The following is a 25,962-nucleotide window of genomic DNA, read 5'->3' as shown; positions in this document are numbered from 1 at the left end:
GCAATTTGTTGATTTTGAGAGCATTGCAACAATGGATTGGTTTGGTTCCTCACAAGGAGCACCTACAATTTGTGGTATTTGCAATTTGAATACCCATGATATTATGTATTGTCCTCAAAGGCAGTATTTTCCAGAGTTTGTGCGGCGCCATATTAATATGAGGAACAATCTTCAAAGGCCTAGGTGCAATCCCTACTCAAATTTTTATAATCCATCATGGCCAGAGCATCAAAATCCTATGTGGGAACCTAGTCATCAGCTTTTTGGACAGCCTATTGTGCCAACAAAAGCTGATTGGGAGATTGCAATCTAAAACATGCCTAAATCCTCTGAATGCAACCTCCGTGAGATTCAAGATACCCACCGTATGATTCAAGATACCCAGGCTTCATTAGATAATCTGGTGCAACAAGTTAGGCAGCTCATGCATCAATGGGACGAACACGAGGAAGACGAGTTTCCTTGTCAACAAATTGATGGCCCACAAGATTCAGAGGGATGGTGTGTAATTCAAACACCCCAATGTGTAGAGAGTTATGACTACATGCAGAAAGACACCAGAATTGAAGAGCCCCCAGGCGAGGACTATAGCCTAATGGAGGAAACTGCTAATCTTGTAATTCCACCAGAACCTACTGATCCTAACATATCCCCAGAACTCATTCCTACCGAGACCTATATGCCACACGTCTAAATATCCCGAGGCTGCAAGGCAACCAACAAAGCTGCATGAATGCATTAAAATTGACATGTTCGAAAGGGTTATTCATATAAATTTAGATGTTGATCCAACACACGACCAACACTTGACACATCTACCAGATTTAGATACAGGGCAAACAACTCAAGATAAAACAATTTTTGCTGCTATAACAGACAGTGAACCAGCAAAGCCAATCATAATTGCATAAATTGAGGGCATGTCCATCAAGAAGGCTAAGACATACAAGGAAAATAAGACATTTTGTGGCAGCCAAATTCCTCATAGACAAATTCGGCCAATGCAAAAATTATGGGTATTAAATACAAAATTAAAGTCAATTCAACGGAGGCCAAAACATCGCTGAAAGGAACCTTATTTGCTTACAAAAATTCATTCACACGGAAGGGTGGACATCAAGGCCTCAACCAGTGAATTCAGATGCACAGTTGTTCACCATCTAGTCACTCGGTACCTACTATTAGAGCCCTTGATGTTGTCAAAGAGTGGTTGACTATAAAAGAACAAATCACGTGGTCACCAATTTCATTCCAATATGTCTAGTTGTAGACGTTAACTAAAGCGCTAATTGGGAGGCAACCCAATTTTTTAACTCTTTTCTTTTTATTTTCGTTTATTTAAGTTTCTTGCTTTTATTTCAATTACACAAATCATGAAGAAAAAAAAAGTCAGAAAATTGAAAATAATTAATTAATTATTGTTACTTTTCTTTACTAATCTAATTACGTTTCTGATTTGTGAATGTAGCTCAAGCAAGGTCGATCTCCATAAGGATTGAATGAATAATTTATGTAAATACCAAATATTAATTAATTATTTGAAAACAAAGTTTGAAAGAGGTTGAGTTTATGACCTAAAATATTAAAAATGAATTTAATTAAAAATAATTAAATAAATTAGCAACGTAATAAAAAAAACAAAAGAAAATAGTTTTGAAAATAAATTTGAGCACTAGGGTTCTGCCGTCACCTTAACAATCCTACGTTGTTCTTCCAATTACTTATGAATTACACATGCATATTTGAAGGTTAGGTTTCCCTAAAGTATGGCCTACTCGGACCCTCCAACATAGAACATATATCTAACATGCAACATGTTTGTAGCATCTAGATCAAATGTGAACATGCAAGACTCATTAAGTTTTGTGAAATCCTTTTGAAAAACCATATAACCCTTAAGACATGTCGCCCATCCTAAGAAGTTACACATATTAACCACAAGAAGCCAGCGTCAATTTCAGGGACAACCCTCCACCAAAATTGCATCAAATTACTTTTCTAAATATCCTAATGGTGGCCAATCATTAAGACAATTAGATAGTTTAAAGCACAGTGATTAATAATTCAAAACTTGCATGCATAATTTCATAAGCAAATTGAAAAGAAACTACATATTTTTGCTAAGACTCATGGCCTCGCCCTAACAAACGAAACTAGTTACGCATAATCATAAAACAAAATATTATTAAAAACATAGATATAAAATACCTTGAAAATAAACTTGAATCGTCAAAATGTCTCTAAAGCCAAAATGTGTGCGTTCTCTCCCCTTTCACCCTAATAGCTAAATATCTTATTTATACTAATACAAAATAAAATCCTAAAAGTTATTAGAGTAAAACTAGGAAACATGATAAAATAATAAAACAGAAAATAAAAGGTTTCCTATTTGAACTAAAATTTGGAGTTCTCAAAAAATCAGACTTTTGACTAACCAAATCAACCCCGATTTGGTCCAAAAATATCTCTTTTGAAAGCTGGAGACGTCACCTACAAATATTCAGAAGGAATCTTCCTCAAAATATGCCATCTTGACCTTCAAAATATCCAAAATGTCTAGAAACGTCAATCTGGGAAAGCTGCGCGCTGGGCCTTTATTTCTTCACCACGATCAAACGGCTTGGTAGAAAAATCTAGAAATTTGATACAATCATCTTGAAAGAATCATGAACATTCTCCAATTGAAATCACTCCAAAATTCATCCGTTTGTCTACTTTTTGCTCCAAAGGAAATCGAATGTCCTACATTGAAAATATATAACAAAGTATCAAAGTTCTACCAAAATAATCAATAAATTAATACTAAGAATATGGTAAAATATATAGTATAATATTGAAACCACAAAGAACTCTGAATCCTCAAATCTGGTTCTGCTCTTCGACTCTTTGCCCTACAATATAAAGTTTCAAGGTTTGATTTTTATTTTTGGAACTTTGATTTTATACGTATGTTAACAATTGATCGCCTTCTTTTGCATTTTGAGTTTGGTTAATTTGATGGGTTTGATGTGTACTTATATGAATTTATTAGTTAATTAAGGTGCTTCATTTCAAATTAACTCTGAGACTCTCTAGATTTCGAATCTAAAACTGTGCTTGGTTCATGAAGGAATAAGCTGCATTTTGAGTTGCTTGCTGCACATGCCCTCTCTGATCCTGGGCCTAGATTTGTCGTCGCATAGGCTCTCTCCTTTCAACCTGCATTGTTTCATGCATTTTGTAATTCTAAGTCTGCATTTGGATGCTTTACGTTAATTAGATATGGGTATTTGTGATTTTGAACGACAGGTGTGTAGAAACTTTCATGTTAGGTCTGTTTTATTGGGTTTGTTTTGTTTATGTCGTTTGAGTGAAGTATGTGATCTGTATTGATGTAAATAATTAACAGTTGCAAGGAAATGAGATATCAATGCAGATACTTTGGAATTTAATCTATTTGTGTTAATGTACGAATAGAGAATTACTGTAATTTGTAGTTTTCATGTTTAACATCTTTTCTTTATGCATTTGATTCAAGTGTTATTCATATTTTTACCCCATTTCCAATTTTGGGTAGCATTTTGTGGTTCATAATTGGATTTAAAACGAGAATTTTGAAGCTACTAAACTGCATTAGGATTTATATTTGATTTAGTTGGTTAACTTTTTATTAGTTGCTGATAATATATTACTGTGGAACTTTGAATCTTTGCGGTTGTTTCAGTGGTAGTTCTTGGGTATCTTGACATTTATGCATAATTAAGTTAATGACATTGGTCATGAAACAATTTTTTGTTTAGTTTAGGAGAATGGGGTTGGTTCAATGAGATTTGTATTCATGAGCTATGGACACAGATTCATGAATCGTATCTATTGTCTTGATATGTATAAGTGTGCGATGGAGATGTAAACAGATAGAATGAATGAGAGGGTTGAAATGGAATCAACCCCGTGGATGGAGACTGAACAGATGTAAAATGTTGGATCTGGTATAAATTGGATAATGGAGCATCCCAGTGTGGTTCTCTCTTTGGTTTTTCCGACAGAGCATATCTGTTGTGAGTGTGCTGTACTAATTGCTTTAATTTTTGACGACCCTTAACGATGGAGATTAAGCTACAGTGTTTTGGGATGAAAAGTTATCTGAAAATAATGAAAAGAAAATTTTCTGCATCGTGATTCTTAAATTGTATGATAATGTTTCTAATGTTTAAGATTACATTGATTTGTATTATTTTAAAGTATATATAAAGATTAGTTTTATAGGTGGAAGCATTAGGTATTAATTCATATATGTATTGGGTGGGTTGGTCGGGTTGGATTTCAGCAAGAGAAGAATTTTAAATTGTAATATGTAAACTTGGTTATTTACTTCTCATGCCTTTGAGCCACAGAAGTTGTTCCTGCACTCAGTTCTTTATGACAAGATCAAACAAATTTAATTTTCCTTTATAACCAAATGTGTCGAAGTGATTGTGGATTGTATGACATTAATTATGGCCTTGGCCGAGGCCTCTTGCTATTTACTCAACATTTCACCTAGGCCTTAAGCTTTTATATTCTTCGTTGAACCAAATTAGTTGTGTTGGATTCAAAATATTTCTTTTTTTTTTTTTTTGTTGTGTCTTTGGTCATTTAGCTAACTCCGTCTGTGAAAGTTTATCTTACATTGCCGGTACCAAGCCCAGATAAAGGAGGAGGGGGAGGACGTCAGGTAGTCGACAACCGGCACTCCTAGTCTACGTCGAATCCTTATGAAAATGAATCCAGAACAAACCGAGCGCAATGGCGTTCTAGGATTCACATAGCCGACCCCACTTAGTGAGAAAAGGCTTTGTTGTTGTTGTTGTTGTCTTTGGTCATTTAGCTAAAATTTCATTAGATTTGGTTTTTAAATTTGAAAGTCTACGAGTTGCTAACGGATTTACTTTGTTTGCAGATTTCAGAAATTTGGATGGTTGGAGGAAGAAGTTGGTTCCATGCCGTTTTGAGGTATATAATTATATGCCATCACTTTTATTCAAAGCCTAATTAGCTATCTACCTTTTTTATTTATATTTGTGAAGCTTTCATGCTTGGATTTTAAATATATAATTCAAATTTTGTCGTTTGAGCTTATATTGGAACTGAGTTTCTTTCTATTTAGTGTGCGTATCTATATTTGTGCATTTATGTCAAGGTTGAGATAACTAAGCATCCATTTGGTCGTTTGAGTTTAGAATGGAACTGGCCTGTATCTCTCTATTTATGTAAAGCTTGAGATAACTGAGCATGTATTTGTACCAAACCCCTTTCCAATTGAATGGTTGGTGTCTTTGTTCCAAACGCCATTCAAATTGGATGATTTGTTTATTTGTTCTAAACCCCATTAGAATTGTATTTGCTTGGATGGGCTGTTAGTATATGGATAGTTAGATTAGGAATTTTGTTTTGGCATTTTGTGATTGGGACTAATTACAGGTTCTGTGTTGCATGTCTCCATGTTTCAGTGTCTATCTTGTCTGTGTAGTTAGTTTAGGCTGTTTTTAGATTCTTAAATAGTGCTGCTTAATATTGTTTGTAAGGTTATTTTTACGACTTGGGGAGCAGGGGTACTGTAGTAACTGAACTTAGAGTTGTGAAGATAACTGAATTGAAAAGTAAGAAAATGAGTGGGAGTACTTTCATGGGTAAGAATAAGATCGCCATTTTTTGCATCCTTCTAGCTCAATTTGGTAGTTAGATGTCCCGTGAAGACACAGTCAAGGTTCAGATTCGATGTGTTTTCTATAATTTTGTTTTTCGGTATTAAACAAGCAAGGAGCCACCTTTCAAGGACTGAAACATATGTAAGAGAATACGTAAGACTGAAAGCCATTTATACAACAACAACAACAACAAAGCCTTTTCCCACTAAGTGGGGTCGGCTATATGAATCCTAGAACGCCATTGCGCTCGGTTTTGTGTCATGTCCTCCGTTAGATCCAAGTACTCAAGTCTTTTCTTAGGGTCTCTTCCAAAGTTTTCCTAGGTCTTCCTCTACCCCTTCGGCCCTGAACCTCTGTCCCGTAGTCACATTTTCGAACCGGAGCGTCAGTAGGCCTTCTTTGCACATGTCCAAACCACCGGAACCGATTTTCTCTCATATTTCCTTCAATTTTGGCTACTCCTACTTTACCTCGGATATCCTCATTCCCAATCTTATCCTTTCTCGTGTGCCCATACATCCCACGAAGCATCCTCATCTCCGCTACACCCATTTTGTGTACGTGTTGATGCTTCACCGCCCAACATTCTGTGCCATACAACATCGCTGGCCTTATTGCCGTCCTATAAAATTTTCCCTTGAGCTTCAGTGGCCTACGACGGTCACACAACACGCCGGATGCACTCTTACACTTCATCCATCCAGCTTGTATTCTATGGTTGAGATCTCCATCTAATTCTCCGTTCTCTTGCAAGATAGATCCTAGGTAGCGAAAACGGTCACTTTTTGTGATCTTCACTAGATTGCTCCGGTCATTAGTGTTGATAAGTATATAAATGGATAAAGATAGGAAAGCAAACACAAGATGTACGTGGTTCACCCAGATTGGCTACGTCCACGGAATAGAGGAGTTCTCATTAATTGTGAAGGGTTTACACAAGTACATAGGTTCAAGCTCTCCTTTAGTGAGTACAAGTGAATGATTTAGTACAAATGACATTAGGAAATATTGTGGGAGAACGATCTCGTAACCACGAAACTTCTAAGTACCGGAGTGTGGTATCGTCTTGACTTGCCTTATCTGTCTCATAGGTAGATGTGGCATCTTCTCTGGAAGTACTCTTCCTCCATCCAGGGGTGGTATCTGTAACTGGTGGAGATGCACAAGGTAATGTATCAATTTCACTTGAAGCTTACTTGTAGTTTCAGGCTTGGTCAAGCGCGATACAAACCATGTAGTATGAGTCCCCCAAGTCGCCGAGCTAGGGGATCTGCTGAAAGAGGTGACAGACAAGGTAAGCAATCAGAGCTCCGGCTGATTGTTCACATTCTCCCTATCTTGCAGGCAGCATGAAGGATAAAGAGAAGAAAAATGAGAAGAGATGATATGGGATACTTTTGCTTTTGAAGAAGTAACTTTCCACAGGCTTATTCTTGAACTGGGCTGGAGGGTTTTCTGGTTTCCTCCAGAGTATAAGGCCGACTGAAGAATTTGAGGGTCAAAACAAGTCCATCAAATCTAGAGTACGTTCGACCCTGCTGATATGGGATACTTTTGCTTTTGACAGAGTAGTGGATGTATCGGCACGTGTGCTGTTACGCTTGTCTCCACATGCTTCCTTGTATCCTTCTCACTTGCCCTATTTGTTCCTCAGGCAGATGCGGTATCTTCCCTGGAAGTATAAGATGTTGAAGATGAGTACTCGAGAGCAATGCTAGGTAAGTAATCAGGTAAGGGGTTCCAGGCAGTCAGTTCCTGGCTGGAAGCTTGATTCCAAGTGCTGACTGATTGCTCTCTTTCTCCTTGTCTTGCAGGTAAGAACAAGGTCAAGGGAAAAGACAGGGAAAAAGCATGATATGGGATACTCTTGCTTTTAACCCTGATGATATGAGATATTCTTGCTCTAGTATAGCTTGTTTACAGAGGTATTATCGGGGGGAAAGAAAGCTGAATATTTCGAAAGGCTTCGTTGGGAGTGCCCTCTTAGATAAGAGGAAGGGTTGAGCATTTTTGCAGGTCTGCCTGTCCGTTGGGGATGGAGGTCGACATATATAGGAGTCTCCCTAACATCAAGTAATAATGCTATTCATTTACCCTGCTTGGTCATAGCACGGTAGTGGGCGCTGCCAGCTTCACATGTTTTAACTCTGTCAGAGCACTTTGAAAAAGTGGTCTGTGGTATCTGGAAAGCTGATGTTGCGTGTGAAGATTACAGACAAGCTTTATCCAAGGAGATCCAGCTCTTGAAGTTGGGAAAGTGGTGCCTCTTCGGTTTTCGAACAAGCAATTTTGTCGGGGATCTGGCTCTCGAGATTCGGAGAACGATGCCTCTTCGATTTTTGAGAAAGCAATCCTGCTGGGGGTCTGGCTCTCGAGATTCGGAGAGCGGTGTCTCTTCGATTTTTTAGAAAGTAATCATGTTGGGAGTCTGGCTCTCGAGATTCGGAGGGCGGTGCCTCTTCGATTTTGGAGCAAGCAATTTTGTTGGGAGTGTTTTCTCGAATGTGAGTAAAGGTTGGGCATGTTTGCTAGTCTACCTTGCCACGAAGCACAGAGGTTGACACACAGGGACTTTCCAATTATCCAGCAGTGGTACTGTTCCTTTACCCTCTCTTCGATTTTTGAGAAAGTAATCATGTTGGGAGTCTGGCTCTCGAGATTCGGAGGGCGGTGCCTCTTCGATTTTGGAGCAAGCAATCTTGTTGGGAGTGTTTTCTCGAATGCGAGTAAAGGTTGGGCATGTTTGCTAGTCTACCTTGCCACGAAGCACAGAGGTTGACACAGGGACTTTCCAATTATCCAGCAGTGGTACTGTTCCTTTACCCTCTCTTCGATTTTTGAGAAAGTAATCATGTTGGGAGTCTGGCTCTCGAGATTCGGAGGGTGGTGCCTCTTCGATTTTGGAGCAAGCAATCTTGTTGGGAGTGTTTTCTCGAATGTGAGTAAAGGTTGGGCATGTTTGCTAGTCTACCTTGCCACGAAGCACAGAGGTTGACACATCGGGACTTTCCAATTATCCAGCAGTGGTACTGTTCCTTTACCCTTGTGGGTAATAATATGGTAGCTAGACCTTCAAAATTTATGTGTCTAAACTTTGTTAGTGTTGTTTCTTTGCTATTCTTTTACCCTTCTTGGTCAGAGCGATGTAGTGGGAGCTGCAAGCTTCACGTGTCTCAACTTTGTCAGAGAACTTTGGCAAAGTTATATGTGGTACCCATGAGCTACTGTTGCGTGTGGGAAGTGGGTGATTGAACAGTACGATTCATGTGCTTTCTACTTCGTCAGAAATCTTCGACAGAATGCCTATAATTTCCGCAAAGCTAAGTGTGCGTGTGACAGGTGCTGACAAGGCTGGAAAAGTAGGTGCCTCTTCGATTTCTGAGATGGCCCTCGTGGTCTCTGAGCAGCCCAGCTTTTAAGAAAGCAAGCCTCTTCGATTTCTGAGATCGGCCTTCGTGGTCTTTGAGCAGCCCAGCTTTTGAGAAAGCAAACGCCTCTTCGATTTCTGGGATCGACCCTCGTGGTCTCTGAGCAGCCCAGTTTTTGAGAAAGCAAACGCCTCTTCGATTTCTGAGCAGACGCCTCTTCGATTTCTGAAGCTTCGTCGAGTGCAGATTTTTATAGGGGCTGACATTAAGTTTCAAAGCACACTTGAATATCCACCAGTAGAAGCTCCATTCTTGCACTTCTAAGATCTTGATTTGTTCGACCTTTTCTCTCTTCAACACCTTTGAAAATGTCTGGCCCCTCCGACCGTCGTTTTGACTTGAACCTTATTGAAGAGGCAGCCCCGCCTTCTCCAGACAACATATGGCGCCCATCCTTCGTCTCCCCTACTGGTCCTCTTACCGTTGGGGATTCCGTGATGAAGAATGATATGACCGCTGCGGTAGTGGCCAGGAACCTTCTCACTCCCAAAGATAACAGACTACTTTCCAAACGGTCTGATGAGTTGGCTGTTAAGGATTCTCTGGCTCTCAGTGTTCAGTGTGCAGGTTCTGTGTCTAATATGGCCCAACGCCTATTTGCTCGAACCCGCCAAGTTGAATCATTGGCGGCTGAAGTGATGAGTCTCAAACAGGAGATTAGAGGGCTCAAGCATGAGAATAAACAGTTGCACCGGCTCGCACATGACTATGCTACAAACATGAAGAGGAAGCTTGACCAGATGAAGGAATTTGATGGTCAGGTTTTACTTGATCATCAGAGATTTGTGGGTTTGTTCCAAAGGCATTTATTGCCTTCATCTTCTGGGGCTGTACCGCGTAATGAAGCTCCAAATGATCAACCTCTGATGCCTCCTCATTCTAGGGTTCTGTCCAGTACTGAGGCTCCGACTGATCCCCCTCCGATGCCTTCTCTTTCTGGGGCTCTACCGACTGCTGAGACTTCTCCTAAGCAACCTTTGTGAAGGCTCCCTCTTGTTTGTTTATTTTGACTCAAGTATATGTACATATTTGTAACTTATCGGGGATATCAATAAATAAGCTTTCCTTTATTTCAACGTATTGTGTTAAATACACCAAAGCCTTCTTCGCTAAGTTCTTGAATTTTCTTTTGTTGAAGCTTGTATGTTGAAGCTTTGTGAGTGGAGCATGTAGGTTGAGGTAGTGTTCCCTTAATTTCCCAAGTGAGGAAAACTTCTCGGTTGGAGACTTGGAAAATCCAAGTCACTGAGTGGGATCGGCTATATGGATCTTAGAACGCCATTGTGTTCTGTCCTGTGTCATGTCCTCTGTTAGATCCAAGTACTCTAAGTCTTTTCTTAAGGTCTCTTCCAAAGTTTTCCTAGGTCTTCCTCTACCCCTTCGGCCCTGAACCTCTGTCCCATAGTCGCATCTTCTAATCGGAGCGTCAGTAGGCCTTCTTTGCACATGTCCAAACCACCGTAACCGATTTTCTCTCATCTTTCCTTCAATTTCGGCTACTCCTACTTTACCCCGGATATCCTCATTCCTAATCTTATCCTTTCTCGTGTGCCCACACATCCAACGAAGCATCCTCATCTCCGCTACACCCATTTTGTGTACGTGTTGATGCTTCACCGTCCAACATTCTGTGCCATACAGCATCGCCGGCCTTATTGCCGTCCTATAAAATTTTCCCTTGAGCTTCAGTGGCATACGGCGGTCACACAACACGCCGGATGCACTCTTCCACTTCATCCATCCAGCTTGTATTCTATGGTTGAGATCTCCATCTAATTCTCCGTTCTTTATAATTAAAAAAAAAGGGACGGATTTACGGGCCACATGAGATTTTGACATTCTGATCAAATATGTCATTAGTTGTAAATTCATACAAAGGGTAACGTTTATAATTAGGTTTAACTCAAATGTAAAGAGAAGGAAAAGGATATGTACCTGTGAGTTTGAATATCTTTTTCTTGAGTTGCTCTTTACAGGGCTCACAGTGCATGTTAACTTCGAGTTCTACAGTTACAATTCCACTAACCTGAAGCAAAAATAAACCACCTTTATAAGTCCACTGTTTTAACAAATGTAATTTTCTTGCCTCAGCCACTTGAATTGTGTTCATTTTGTGTAATTTGTAGTCTTCTTTTGTTCACCATAGAGTATTAATTTCACGGATACTTTCTTATCAAACAAGGCACAAGAATACTCTCAACATATATGAAGTTTAGCACTTTTTATAATCCAGCATCATTTTCCACTGCATAAAGTCCATTGTTAATATGTGCGTGCATGGGTAAATGGAATGGAAATGCATTTTCAAATTAGCTAGATTTGTATGCAAAAGAAAAATGTTTCAGTTAGTCTTAAGAACTATTCTCATGATGCCCTGAGAAAGCACGGTAGCATTTGTTTGTTTTATTGCCATTCGTACATTTTTTTGGGAAATGAGTGTTTAACTCTGCATGCACAGGGCTCTGTTCAACCAAGGGCTGAAGGGATTCTTGCCAAATGACATATCCAAATTACGTCATCTTCAAAGCATGTGAGTTCCTCTCTAAGACTTGCTTTGAACAAAGATAAAGTTTGTTAGCTTATGTTTGGCATCTTCGTTTTTTATTCAATGTGACTTGCTAAACGAAATGGTACTCATTGCATAAAAGAGATTAGAATGAAATCATTCCAATTTTTTGTGTATTTTTAAGTGAGGTTTGGGATATGGTATATATTTGGCCTGTGTGGGTGACACTCTGCCTAAGGTTTAATTAGCTTATAAATCTCTTTAACTGCCTTACTCTGTATAAATTTTGATTCAAATAAGCCATTTAGAATTGTTTTTAATATTTTTGAAAAAGAATTTAGCATGTTACTTGTTGTGCCCAAAACTTCTTTATTCCAAGTTGTTTGCTCTCAAAGAATCTGTAGTTGAACCAGCTACCAAGAAAAAGTATGAAGCAGTATCTATAAACTCATTAGTACCTAAACGAGAAAATAAGTAATCCATCACCAAAGAGTATAATTGCATTCACCCGTAACTTGGTTAACTGTATTGCATTCACGTGTAATTGAATCGTCTCAGCATAAATTTCCCTTTACCCTACGGAGGCGACAGTTCCCTCTCAAAATTTGTTATGCGATGACGATCAACAAAAGCCAAGGACAATCCTTGAAAATTGTCGGTTTGTATCTATCGCAGCCTGTTTTTTCTCATGGGTAACTATATGTTGCGGTGTCCAAAGTCATCTCAAAAAAGGGTCTAAAAATTGTTATTGCTCATGATTCCGACATGCCTTATGGTTATACAAAAAACCTAGTTTATAAAGATGTTTTAAAACATTACATGAAGGTATAAGTTTGCGTTATTATTTTGTGGTTTTGTTTATTTTTCTAAATATGACTCCAACATTACTTTGATAAATCAGATTATTCAGTTTTCATTTTAATTTGCGTCTCAATTTTTTATCTATCTAGATTGATGGAGGTGATGCCAGTTCATTGTCTGAGGCCAAACCAGCCAGTAAACAAAATCCAAATCAGGGTTTGCAGGATGTGGATCACAAAAACCATCGGAGATGATCCTCAGCCTCAAAGTCTTGATTGTGTGTTTGTCGATAAACATGTGAGAATTTTGCACCTTTTTCGTTATTGTAAGATGTTTACCATTTTATGTATCCAAGTGTGCACGGTGTGTTCTTAGTACGACAAATTTTTTGGTCAAACATTCTCTAAAGTTCATGAACTAATTGTTCTATGCATTTTGTTGCCCAATTATACATCGCTTCCACATGATTAACGTTTGTCTGATTAATTGTTTTATTGGATTCAATGATGGGCCTTAATATTAATTTTTATATTGGGCCAATAAATTCAAGAAATCAAAATTTCATCTTCTCCATATAATGGTATGGGTTACGATGCATTTTGTTCTTGCAAAAACAAATTTCAGAGTGTGTCGTTGGCACTTTTGCTCTCTTTGCATTTTATTGGAGAGATTATATTTTATTCTAGTTGAACAAGATTTTTTTTAATGTGCAAACGAAACTAAGTAGAAACCATCAATTCTTCTTTTTCTTAATTTATTTTGTTTGTTTTTTGACCCATGAAAATATAATTAAAACTTCTTTTACAAGGTTGCTTCGGTTGATTCTTAAAGCAATCTTTCCTATTATGGTGCATTTTATCTTAAATGTTGTCTCTATGGTCACTAGGCCTGGCAATTTCTGACACGACTCGATAACCCAACGCGACACGACACGAAATTAACAGGTGTTCGGGTCGACACGATAATGAATCGGGTCGTTATCAGGTAACCCGATAAGCACCTGTTAAGATAACGGGTTGGTTCGGGTATACACGTGGGTAACACGATACACGATAAGCAGAATATTAATTTAATAATTTTATAACCCTAAAAAATACTATAATTATATATATATATATATATATATTAAATTAACTATAATAATTATAATAATTATATATACTATAATAATTATACCCCCAAAATATTAACTATAATAATTATATATATAATTTTAAATTAAATATTATACCCTTAAAAACTATAATAATTATACGTACATAATAAATAGATTTAAATCTACTTAATAAATAAATATATATATATATATATATATATATATATATATATATATATATACCATTGAACTTGATGGGATATGAATTATACAAAACTAATTTTAACGATCCAACCGTCAAACTTGTTTGCATCATTAAAAAATCGCAAAAAACAAACATTCAGAGATCAAGTAATCGAACAAAACTTTTCAACGGTTATAAAACGAAAAATCATGATTTAACTGTTATTAATGATTTTTTACAGCTAAACTCCTTAACCCTATATGTCACAGCCCGTTCCAAAATATTACATTCGTGGCTGTGAATGGACGAAATTGCCCTTAAGAAATACTAAGTATGAGAAGCTCAAGTTGTTAATTATCTAGGTTCCTAAGTTTTGAAAATAAAATGGAATTTATTAAGGATGGAACTTAGATTTTTAGGTTAAAATTTTGTGGTTTGGAGTTGGGGATTGGAAAAGGACCACGAGGGATCCCCACATCCCTCAATCCTCTCCCTATTTTCTGCATACTGTCTCTCTCTCCTCCCTCACGAAACTCTCAGTTCTCTCTCCCTCTCCTTCGAACTCACACGGACCACCACAAAACCACCTTAAACTTCCACCAACGTCGGAGTTAAGACCACCATCAAACTCCTGGAACCTCCACGATCACGATGGTATCCATTTCAGGTAAGTTTTGCTTCGGAAAACCCTAGTTTCAAAGTTCCCGTGAAGAACACTGTTCATGATCTTCGAATTGACTTTGTTTTAGGTGAAACCAAGCTCACAGTGAGCTTAAGGAAGTCCCAAGGAAGCTCGGAGTGCTTCGTTGGCATGAATTGGACGTCGAGATCACCTAGTTCGAAGGTAGGCCGATTTCTTGAATTTTTGAAAGTTTGATCCCGTTGTTTTTAGACCCTAAAACTAGTCCAACGTGATAGTAGATGTTTAGGGCTTCAATTTGGTATAATCTACGTGAAAAATGGATGAAAAACGAAGGAGAATAGCAAGTTTGAAATTTTTCCAGAAACCGGCGAACAGTCGCCGGCGACCGGCGAATCGCCGGAGAAGACAGGGAATATTCCGTCAGTTTTGACGGAATATGCTAACGGCGTTGACTGACGCCGTTAATTATTAACGGAATATGCTAGGATTTAACGGAATATTCCCTAACTGCCGTTTACTGTGCCGTCAGTGTACACGACACGTGGCCGCGCGTGGGGGCGCGTAGGTCCGTGCCACGTCAGGCGCGTGGGGGCGCGTGAGGACTCCAAAAAATTATTTTAAAAATATGGGGATGATCCTGAGGTTGTGTAGGTCACGGTGGTATATTCATATACCCAATTTGAGCAATATATGAGGAGTTATTAACTAAGATTTGGGTTAGGCGTTAAATAACGTCAAATTGGTTACTCTTGTATAGGTGAGGTTTATGCGGGCATCGGGCATGGCCAAGGGATGCTCAGGGACTTACGAGACGTCGATGTATTCTGTGAGTGGGCAGTTTTGTTTTCCGTATATATATATACTTGACGTTTCCCAGAAATTGAATTGAAATGAAAATATGTTTAAAATGAAATGCATATGAGTTATGTGGAAAAACGGGAAGTGAAATACCATGCATAGAATTGATATGAAAAGTATATAGAAATGTGAGTTGAAATGCCATGCATGAATTAATATATGATGCATATGTATGAATTAGTGCGGTGGACGCACAGGTAAGAATTGATTTATGATGCATATGCATGAATTGGTGCGGTGGACGCACGGGTAAGAATTGATTTATGATGCATATGTATGAAATGGTGCGGTGGACGCACATGTGAGTATTTATTTCTGTTATGATGATGTTGATGTATATTGAGCTCAAATCCTGCACCATAGTTTAGTGCTTATAGTATTCACCGCATCGCACGCTCGTCTTGGATCCAAGTAGATGCTAGTCGTACAGTCCACGCGGAATGGGTACGACAGGCCAGTCGCGAGAGTGTTAGTGAGATTCCGACTGGTGGGTGACCTTAGATTATGTGCACAGATGATTTATGAGAAGCACTAGAGCGTAACTTATGTGCAGAAGGCCGGACAGGTCACGCGGAGTGACTCCGGCAGAGTGTGAGAGTGATAGATTTTGAGCTCTAGGTTCAACCGTGCAGGGCTATTAGAGGGCCTCCGGTTGATTACTTTCTTGCACCTGATATGATTATTGTTGATGCATCCATACTTAACTGTTGAATTAGACATGGCATGGCATGATGGATAAAGAAAAATGTTGAGATAGTAAAAAATGAAGTTTGAGAATATATATGTATATTTATATTTTACATTTCTGGGAAAGTATACAGGTTTTACGGAGAGGGGTTACAACGTTTTGAGAAATGTTTGGATTTGGAAAAGAATTGTTTTACTGACCCACTCAATTTTGGTTTTGCGCCCCTCCAGGTTCAGGAATCACAAAGGTGTGGTGACTACGAGGAATTCGACGGTGTTCTGACAGATTGGACAAAATTAGGACTCACCTTCGGGTGTATCAAATTATAAATTGTATCTTTAAAGCTTCCGTACTGTGCAAATGGTTACGTCACTCTCACGTGACGGCCAGCATGCCCTCCTTCGGGACGGGGTGTGTCACTATATGAATACAATGAATGAATTCGATCTTCAATTTAAAATATTTACACTAGTGGATATCTTATATTATACTTAATGAAAGTATGAATAAACTCTTAAGTGTTAGTGAATCTATTGTTTTGATGGGATACGCATTCTACGAAACTGGTTTCAATGATCCAACCCTCAAACATATTTGTATATACTTCGAGATCGCATACGTCAAAAATTGCAAACAAAGAAACATTCAGAGATTAAGTAACCGAACAAAACTTTTCGACGGTTATAAAACGAAAAATCACGATTTAACGGTTATTTTAACTTCGATTTTTATGATTTTTTTACAGCTACACTCCTTGACCCTATATGAATACAATGAATAAATTCGATCTTCAATTTAAAATATTACACTAGTGGATACCACAAAATCTTATGTTATACTTAATGAAAGTATAAATAAACTCTTAAATGTTAGTGAATCTATTGTTTTGATGGGATACGCATTCTACAAAACTACTTTCAACGATCCAACCATCAAACATGTTTGTATATACTTCGAGATCGCATACAGCAAAAATTGCAAAAAAAAACATTCAGAGATCAAGTAACGGGACAAAACCTTTCGACGGTTATAAAAAGAAAAATCACGATTTAACGGTTATTTTAACTCTGATTTTGATGATTCTTTACAGCTACACTCCTTGACCCTATATGAATACAATGAATGAATTCGATCTTCAATTTAAAATATTTACACTAGTGGATACCACAAAATCTTATGTTATACTTAATGAAAGTATAAATAAACTTTTAAGTGTTAGTGAATCTATTATTTTGATGGGATACACATTCTACAAAACTAGTTTCAACAATCCAACCGTCAAACATGTTTGTATATACTTTGAGATCGCATACGCCAAAAATTGCAAAAAACAAACATTCATAGATTAAGTAACGGGACAAAACTTTTCGACGTAAAAAGAAAAATCACGATTTAACGGTTATTTTAACTCCGATTTTGATGATTTTTTACAACTACACTCCTTGACCCTATATGAATACGATGAATAAATTCAATCTTCAATTTAAAATATTTACACTAGTGGATACCACAAAATCTTATTATACTTGATCAAAGTATGAATTAACTCCTAAGTGTTAGTGAATCTATTGTTTTGATGGGATATGCATTCTACAAAACTAGTTTCAACGATCCAACCGTTAAACATGTTTGTATATACTTCGAGATCACATACGCCAAAAATTGCAAAAAGAAAAACATATAGAGATCAAGTAACGGGACAAAACCTTTCAACGGTTATAAAAAGAAAAATCACGATTTAACGGTTATTTTAACTCTGATTTTGATGATTCTTTACAGCTACACTCCTTGACCCTATATGAATACAATGAATGAATTCGATCTTCAATTTAAAATATTTACACTAGTGGATACCACAAATCTTATGTTATACTTAATGAAAGTATGAATAAACTCTTAAGTGTTGTTGAATCTATTGTTTTAATGGGATACGCATTCTACGAAACTAGTTTCAACGATCCAACCGTCAAACATGTTTGTATATACTTTGAGATCGCATACGCCAAAAATTGCAAAAAACAAACATTCAAAGATCAAGTAACAGGACAAAACTTTTCGGCGGTTATAAAAAGAAAAATCATGATTTAATAGTTATTTTAACTCCAATTTTGATGATTTTTTACATCTACACTCATTAACCCTATATGAATACAATGAATGAATTCGTTCTTCAATTTAAAAAATTACACTAGTGGATACCACAAAATCTAATGTTATACTTAATGAGTATGAATAAACTATAATAATTATATACATTAATTTAACAATTTTATACCCCTAAAAACTAAAATAATTATATAATATAATTATATATATATATATATATATATATATATTAAATTATGTGTTTTAATGTTTTGAAGTAATATTTATGTGGCAAAGTGTGGTATGTGCAAATTTAAGAAAAAAATATATTTTTCTTAACAGGTCATAACGGGTTATAATGGGTCGGGTCACTTTACCCGTGACCCGACCTGTTAAGGACCTGTTAAGATAACAGGTGTGGCACGACACGACCCGTTAAGATAACAGGTGTTACACGAAAACGATACGAACATGACAGACACGATCCGTTTGCCAAACCTAATGACCACAATTGTGTTATCCTCACTGTTTTCGAGCTTCTTAAACCACATACATTATATGTTCTCCCACTAATTTAATAATCTGTCTTATTTTAATTTTCTCCTTCTAAAAGGGGGATGCAGTTCACGCGACCATGAACGCTCGAGACATCCAATTTTTTTTGGACCATTTGAGAGTCGGCAATGCATACGAGATCAGCAAATTTCATGTTGTTCACAATTGGACATCAAGCAAAGTTGTCCCAAAGCAGTGGTTCAATTTGATTGATCTTGATCAGCTTCGTAGGAGAATCAACAATGATGCTGAGCTTACAGGTAATAAATTTATTTTTCCGAGCTACACTAAAATCTAAAATCATTATTATAATTTTTTCATTGACTTCGATGTGCAATCATTTCCACCACAAAATATCATTCGCAAATGTATTTGGTTGCTTGACGGTTGTGCAATCGATTGAAGATGTCACTATCCAAAACTCACAAATTGCAAAGAAACGGAATCTTAGTCTACAAAATATCAAGTCATTCCTGTTTGCATTAATTTCTAATTGATTTACACATAGCACCATATTTATAATGTACAATAAAACATCACATTTTTTTTTAACTTACAGGGGGAAACAGTTAGGATCACCTTATGGAGAGAAGCTGCAACGAGTTTTGAGGACAGCAGAATGCAATCACTTCTACCACCCTTATTCAAGCCTCAAAGTCAAAGAATACAAAGGTTATACCTCAACATGCTTTATTTAATTGCTTAAACCTTTAATTTGTTGATTGTTATATTTTATCTATAGGAAACCCTGTACTTGGAAGCACGGGATCAACTATTTGTGTTTTCAATCCGGACATTCCACAGCTCTCCCAATACAAACAAAAGTAAATTGACAACCCTTCTTTTATAACTTTGGCGTTTATATTTCTTCGATTGATGTTTCTCAACCTAAACATGCACGACACAAGTTTGAGCATCTAAGATCACCTGTTCGAATCATGCGCACCTCAGCTTAGATGTATGCAGACCATGTTGTTGGTCCTAATTATGAGTCCAAAACGATCGATGAGTTGCTTCTACTTGATTCTGCTTTACACAAAGTTAGTCTTTTATCACCAACCTGTTAAAAAAAAATGACATCTTTTTAATAATAAAATTTTTGTAGTGCTTCTTCCTTGGTTATCTCTTGCTTTGGTTTTCTTTTATCATTTATATTCCATGTTTACAAGCTGATGGATAAATGTATTTCATTATTTAAAAACGGTCTAATTCCATAACATGATGCAAGTTTTGCATGCGAAGCGACTGTCGTTGGATTTGATTTGACAAGGGGTTGGTGGTACAAGTCATGCCCATCTTGCCATAAAGCTGTCAAGAAAACGTCTGGATCGTTTAAGTGCAATGAACATGGTTTGTTAAACAAACTACCCGAACCATGGTAATTTTCTTTTGCACCTATTTTACATCTAGCTTTTATATTAAGTTGCTTGGTCATTTTTAAATTTCTTGCAAATAAAATTGATGATTGATGATTGATGATGTTTTATACGTATCATCTTTTGTGCAATAAGATTTAATGCATCACAAAGGTTGCGTCACATATGTCTTTGCACTTAATAAAGAGATTGGTGTGCAAGTGTTATTAAACTACATTTTTTGTGTTTATGAATCATTAATCTTGCTACACCGAATAATGTCTTTCGGTTTATGTTTATACTTTATGACTCAATCTACAACCTCTTGAATTAACTCCGATATACATATGGATGGGAGTGTCTTTGATTGATAAAAGTTTTGGAATACTTATGGACTTTTATTCGAAGTTGTTTTTGTAAGCGTCTTTGTATTTGGAGTTCAAATTGTTGGACTTGCCATAGATGTCGGGCTATCAAATCCTCATCATAGCATGCAAAATTAAAGCAAAAATTTAATTTAATTGCATTTTAATAGTGCATCCCATCTGGAAAGTAAGTGCATTTAATGATTTTAAAGGGGTTGGGCCATCAAACCCTCATCACTCATGTATTTGATTCGAGCACAGGTTCTGCCAAGGTTTTGCATTTAGTGTGCATCCTTGAACTACGAATAAGAAATTTAGCTTATGAAAGTTAACATAATTACTCATATTTCATTTTCCAGAGTAAAAGATGATTATGGGTTTGCTTTTTTTTGGTTTGCATTTATTGTAAAACTTGCAATGTTTCAGTTGAGTAATCCTGAGTTTGTGCTCCATCTCATTGTAAATCTAAGATTAAGTGGTATCAGTTCATTCATTTTTTTTTCGATTTTTCTTGATGGATTACAATGCAAATCAGTTAGTTAAATGAGATGAAAAGGGGGCCTAATCTAAAAAACACTTGAAAGAGGTAATGATTTCCTATCTAAGAGGATGTAATAAAATATGAAAGTTCACTAAGTTTTCTAACTATGCTCTTAAGTAAGTTTTGTAGTAAGAACATCACCTATCAACTTGGTTTTGTGAAGTTTGATAACCTCCCCATAGATTGGTTTAGGAACAAATATATCAGATGTAACCCTCACTCTTCTACCGTTTAGGTAAACTTTGTTTTCATTTGTTGTGATGTCTATAGGGACATTGGTTTTTTGTCTTAATTTTTTATTGACATGCTTTTAGCAATCTGTAGTTTCATAATGTTATTAGTTGTAAGGTTTGCCTAACATGAAAATATCCAATCCTTGCGTATGTTCAAAATCAATCTTATTGTGGAAAATAGCACCAATAAGCACAACTTCCTCATGTTAGGAAGGCACGCCGAAAAGATACTTCGTGTTTCTTGCCACACTTTGGTAATAGAGGGTGGATATGACGATCCCTTTGTGGAGCCGCCTGCTCTGAAAAAATTGGTGGGTGAGACAAAAAGAGATTTCAACTGTTTTTTGGAAATCGAAACAGTGACTTCGTTTGATTTCCGAAAGACGAACTTCATCATTTATAGACTGCTTCAAGATCAGCTGCCCTTGAACCCAGCCATTGCCTCAATCGACCCACAAACACCTTCTATCACCGCAGGAAAACAAATTATAATTGAAGCGACCCCCACCCCAATGACACCTTCCTAGCAGCAAGATCAACAACCCCAATTAGTAGCACTTGCCAAGACTTCAAAAGGAGCGTTATTCATTGATCAAGCAAACAAATCCGACAGGTTAAGTTTTCCTCTCAAGTATCATCTCATGTGTAAATTTTAATGAATATGTTTGCTTATCTTGGGTATACATATGTGTTACGCCACTTATCAAAAGCTGTTATCCGATCTTTTTTGCACCACTCTTCACACTCTTTTCCATGCCTTGCACGATTCTCTCTAACCTTATAAATTTTACCTTCATTCAGCAAAACAACTCGCATCGGGCAAACAGAGACAACTGATTCAGCTAGAATTGCTAGAGAATTCCACAAACTGGTTGTCCCTAAAATTGAGCCCGTGGACAAAGAGCCGATAGTTGCACTCAAAACAAAATCTCAAGCAAAAAAAACCAAAGATAGGTAAATTACAATTTCTTTTTCGCATGCATGCTTGCATAACATCTGTTATACCAGTGTTTACTAAACTATTATTCATGTTTTTTACTATAGTGCTGAAGATGTCCACCCACCAAAAAAATGAATGATCGCAGTCTTTGTTATCAGCTGCTACAAAACCGCTCTCTATTTTTTTGGCTTTAAACATGTGTTGTTGAAAACTTACTTTTGAAACAACAACAGAACATGTTTTTTGGTTTTTTTTTAATTGCTTAAACAGGTCCCTGGCTTGTGAGGCATGTATTTTGCCACCTTAACTGCAAGGGCAAAATATGTGTGGACTGCATCTTCCTTCTGTAACTTATGGAAACAAGCATCCTGCATCTTTATTGCCTTGAACATTAGTACTTGAAAGGTTAGATGCTGAAACAAGAACGACCCACTTTTTTTGCTTTTTTGTTTAACTGTTAAAACACGTGCCTAGCCTTTCAGAACATATATTTTGTCATCTTAACTTCAAGGCCAATATAAGTGTTAAATGAATGTTGCTCTTGTTTATTTCTTAGAGAAATAAACCATTTTTTTCTAGTTGTATCTTTTGTAATTAGCTTAGTTGAATGTATGTAAAAGCCGAACTACTTATCCTACTAACACTGTTCACTCATCCATCCTTTTTGTTCTTTCATGATTTTTTGATTTTTTCAAGTTACATGTGTCTAATTCATGTGGTTAAAATTGGTGTATTCAAGTCCCGCAACAACACGCAAGCCTTTTATCTAGTTTGATCTAAATTTCCTATTTAAGTTAAAATTAGGGTATAATTGGAAAATTCAAGGACAAAAAGTTAGGAGTGGTGAATTCAATAGAATGGGGATTAGGGGTGGGCACTTTAAAACTGAAAACCGAAATACGAACTGGATCACACCAAACAACTTGGTTTTTGCGGTCTTGAACGGTTTTGATTTGAAGACGAATCGCAGCAAAGGAAATGGTTTGGTTTTGATTTTGATTTTGTCCTTTTGAAACCGAACCACACTGCAAAAATTGAAAAAATATTTAATTAAATACTCATGTTAGATGTTGTGTGATAATTAGTTGTTTGTTAGAGTCCATATATTTAATATATGTATTTGTTAATTGGCAGCCTCTGCCAATTTACGCCCTGAACATAATTTTAGCCGATTATCCCTTGACCTTTTATAATTAGCCAATTTTCCCTTGAACTTTAATTTTAACCAATTACCCTGCTAAACTTTTATAAATAGCCATCCCCCCCCCCCCCCACACCCCGGGAGACATTAGATTTTAAAAACCTTCATTCAATTTTTCATCCATCCAATTTTCTATCCCTTTTGCCCTCATATAGTTGTGATGTGTTGTTTCATGATTAAGATGGATGAAAAATTTTAAAATCTAACAAGAAACTACGTTTTCCAACCCAATTTGGAACTTATATTGCTAGTTAATAATAATCCCTTTTTCATGATTTGACGATATTTTTATGAAACAACATTGAAAGAGTATGGAAAGTTGGCAAGTAACTTAAGAAGAGGTGACGTTATTCTTTCATTTTGTTTGCAAATGGTTTGAAATCAAACCGAAACTGTTTGAAACCAAATTGAACCGAACTAAAGCAAAAAATAATTTGGTTCTGTTTCAATTTTAGCTTCAAAATCGTACTGAACTAAACTGCAAAAATTTTCAGTTTCAATTTCATTCAAAATTGCATGACTAGAACCGTGCCCACCGTTAATGGGGATGTGTATAAAAGACACCCTTCAATTTAGTCATTCCGTTAGAATTTCATCCATATTTTTCATGCTTACTACCAAATGTTTGAACTAAAATTTGAAATTCTAAATTAAACTTATGATTGTATTTATCAGAAACTTTACCAATATACATTAAGCTAATACACAAATTTTTATGTTCTCCTTTCATATTATAATTTTTTGTTCTTATGCTTATTTTAATATATTTACTAAATTCATTAATTGTCATAACATAATTAGGAATACAGCCTATGACTACTAAATTTGAACTTAAATCTACTTCAGTTGTTGCTATTGTTGTTTGCTTGTGATTATCCCATCTATCATCGTATATGTATACTAAAGTTTTTGTGCCTACTTGTGCTCTAGTTAATCCTGCTATTCCAATTAAGATTGTTCCTATGTGAATCTCACTAAAATGTGATTTTCTCAAATAGGTAAATGCTTTTTTACTAAGCAAATTAAGTTTAACTTCTTTATCAATACAACTAACTTCAGGTTGACTAATGCTACTTATAATTCTACTTCTATTTTCAAATAGACCTAATTGATACAAATTATATTTATTTTTTTGTGTACTTTCAAAACCTCTTCTAATAAATTGTTGTGCTTCTTCTTCGTTTGGATAAACATCTTTAGCTCTAACTACATCTTTTCCTTTTCTTCTAAAGAGTTCTATTTTCTGTTATCAAAATGATTTATCTTAGGTCTTCTAATATGATTATTTGTACCTACAGTTAAATTTTCTAATTTTTCTAACAAAGATGGTGGAAGTAATGAAGATGTGTTATGTAAAACTTGATTAATTTTTGCTATTTGTTCTTCAACATGATCTAATTTTTCAGCTAAATTTAAAACTAATTGGATAATTAAATTATTTTGTCTAATAGGGATATTACTACTAGTTACTGGTGTTGAAAAATGACACACCCCAACCCGGAATGTCCACTTGGACTCTGAATCGAGTTGTGCTGGCCATCACTCGAAGGTGACAAAGCAATAAAATGTAGTGATGTTTAAGATGTGAATTAATTTAAACTTAAAAGTACCTAAGTATAAGAGTGTGCTAGTGCGCGAGAATGAACCCATTTCACACGTTATGTCAGAGCATAAGTAAAGTACAGTAACGAAGGATGAGAATTATACCATCGAAGGTAATTTCCAATGCCAAGATTTGCCAAGAATCCTCGTCGATACGAAAGCTCAGTTACGAAAACCTGGAGGGGTGAAAAATAAAGGTGAGTGGGCCTAAAAATAAAGCTTTGTAAAAACATTTTCAAAAACATAATAACCCCTTACCGTAAAACAAGTATAGTTTCCAAAATATACATAATACGTATAGTAAGAAAATAGTTACCGTAGCTTGCAAAATCTCAAGAATTCAACATGGCACAATATTTCGTAAGTAGACACATGACGTCCGTAGTCGCATAATCTCGTATAAGCAAACATATCATATCAAGTGCTCATCGACACATATTGACACACAAGTTCATGTAGAGATATTCTGACATGAACATGACTAGGTGTAATAATGATTTATGCTCTAGTCCTACAATCATGTGAAGACTGGCGTTAAGTGCAGCATATACGAGTCCTAATTGCCTATAGTAATCTAGGACATGACTAGCACCTACAATGGATCCAAAGTGACGTATGGTGCGATGTGCACATACACGTGAAAGACTAGCCTTGGCTCGGGCGAGTACTAACACCAATGTAGCAAATAATGAGTAGATAACATAAATATAATCATGCCACAATGATTCGATAACTTTAGTCTACATAACATTATTCATAGCCGTAAATATAATTATGGAATCAATAATAATACGCATACCTATGCATCCTGTAGAACATAGCATAACTTCATAATTTCTATCAATGTGCTAAATCTTATAATCATCACGCTAATCTAGGCGTATTGTAGAAACTCTTTATGAAATGTATAAATGGAAACTAACAATTATATATATATATATATATATATATATACTATATAAAAAAAACGACCCACTCACAATTACTTGCGGTGTCACATTCGTTCGAGCTAGGAAGCTGGAGTCTCCGATAGTAAATCGCAGCTAGGCATAATATTAGGACCCATTAGTAAAACTCAATTAAAATGCTTGAATTTGAAGAAACGGATGGCGAATTCGGAATCAGTAAGTCAAAATACGCTAAGGAGGGTCCCATGCAATTTTCATAAAAAGTCAACGAAAAGTCAATGGTCAATTCTAAAAAGTTAACCGAGAC

At 36.4% G+C, this 25,962-nt stretch overlaps 1 pseudogene; it reads left to right on the top strand.

Moving 5' to 3' along the window:
• The first annotated feature begins 316 nt into the window (after positions 1-316).
• Positions 317-22,079, top strand: LOC126609341 (uncharacterized; annotated as a pseudogene).
• The last annotated feature ends 3,883 nt before the right edge of the window (positions 22,080-25,962 follow it).

This window comes from Malus sylvestris, chromosome 16 (genome assembly GCF_916048215.2).
Source record: "Malus sylvestris chromosome 16, drMalSylv7.2, whole genome shotgun sequence".
Lineage (NCBI taxonomy): Eukaryota > Viridiplantae > Streptophyta > Magnoliopsida > Rosales > Rosaceae > Malus > Malus sylvestris.
Note: the sequence above shows the minus strand (reverse complement) of the source record. Positions and strands in the feature narration are given on the sequence as shown.